This window comes from Lontra canadensis, unplaced genomic scaffold, assembly GCF_010015895.1.
Source record: "Lontra canadensis isolate GAN:19392208 unplaced genomic scaffold, GSC_riverotter_1.0 scaffold60, whole genome shotgun sequence".
In the NCBI taxonomy this organism is placed as follows: Eukaryota; Metazoa; Chordata; class Mammalia; order Carnivora; family Mustelidae; genus Lontra; species Lontra canadensis.
Genome location: NW_022631054.1, coordinates 10,384,312 through 10,386,111, shown reverse-complemented (window position 1 = coordinate 10,386,111; position 1,800 = coordinate 10,384,312).

Below are 1,800 nucleotides of genomic sequence, written 5' to 3'. Positions count from 1 at the left end.
TGGGGGCAGAGAAATTAGGTGGTAGTTAGGAGGATTCAGGGAGGCTGAACAGGGATCCACCAAGAAAGAGAAACTGATATTGAAGGAGGTAGCTTAATTATAGGAGCGACATTGATAATTCAAGTAAAGACAGGACCCAGACAGAGTACAAATGGGCAAGCGGGACTTTGGCGAGAGGGTGGACTTTTGTTCTTTTGTAACACGTGGGGTAACAAGAGTCTTGAGTATCTTCATGTTTCCAGCCACTCGTATGTGGTGGGGCTGAGAGCAGGCCCTTGGGAAATAGTGGCTGTGCCTCTATCACTAACACCTGCTTGGGTCTCAGCTCGGGTGTCACTGCCTTTGGGACCATCTCTGACTCCCAGGTGATGCCTCTCCCAGTTTCCATAAACTAATGGCATCTCGACTGTGCCTGCAGAATGAATCATATTTGATACACGGAGCAGATTATTAACTGCTTATCCTCTATAGGATAAAATTATTTTATTTTTAAATTAAATTAATTAATTACTACTAATTTAAACCATTTATTATTCATGAATAATAAAAATAATTAGTTCTCATTAATTTAAATTATTCGATTAGTTGTTATTTAGTTAATTTAATTAAATATTTTATTTTATCTTTTTAAAGATTTTTTTTTAAGATTTTAATTATTTATTTGACAGGCAGAGATCACAAGTAGGCAGAGATGCAGGCAGAGAGAGATGGGGGGGGGAGCAGGCTCCCCACCGAGCAGAGAGCCCGATGCAGGGCTTGATCCCAGGACCCTGGGATCATGACCTGAGCCGAAGGCAGAGGCTTAACCCACTGAGCCACCCAGGCACCCCATCAATTAACTATTTTAAAATTAATTTATTTTACTATTTTTTTTCAAATTTCATATTTTCAAGTGACCAAGAAATGAAAAGAAAAAGAATGTGCAGAAAAGAAATATAGGAGTGAAAATTTTCTTTTACAAACCTTGTATGCATATTCTTACCAGTAAAGCAAGTACATACAATTAGTATTACAGTACCAAAAAAATGAAAAAAGTAAAACTGTTTACACCAGTCATTTTCACATCAACCTGTTTGAACTTTGATCCTCTCACTACAATCTGAGACCTTATGTAAGTGATCATTCAGTAACTAACAAATGATTTTAATAAAACCAAAACTGCTAAATTGTACCACTGATGTAACATTTACTTTCCTGATTCATCTTTCATTTTAAAACAGCTAAGACTTTTTAAAAATAAATTTCCATTTTAAAAGTGTGATTCCAATTCAGTCAAACATTTCGTGTGGGAATTAAAATTTGTCTTTAACCAGGGGCGCCTGGGTGGCTCAGTGAGTTGGGCGTCTGTCTGCCTTCGGCTCAGGTCATGGTCCCAGGGTCCTGGAATTGAGCCCTGAGATGAGATGGGCTCTCTGCTCAGCAGGGAGTCTGCTTCTCCCTCTCTGTATGCTGTTCCCCCTGCTTGTATTCCCCCTCCTCAAATAAATAAAGTTAAAAGAAAAATTCACACTTAACCAAACAGAAGTATTTTGCCTCTCATTTGCATTGTTTCACTGTTCTAAATTTTAACACGTAACTCCAACTGGTAGCACTGAAGGACAGAATGGAGGTAAATCAAGTTCTGTTTCTTTGCCTTTATAATCAATCACTGTAAAGCTGTTGAAGCTACTGTGTGAACACAGGTATATCTAATACCACACGTGTTAGAGACATGACCCATGCCTAAAGTGAGTTCCAAGCACAACTGAGCACTCTCTGAATTAACTTCCAAAAGGGGCACCTGGGTGGCTCAGTCGGTTA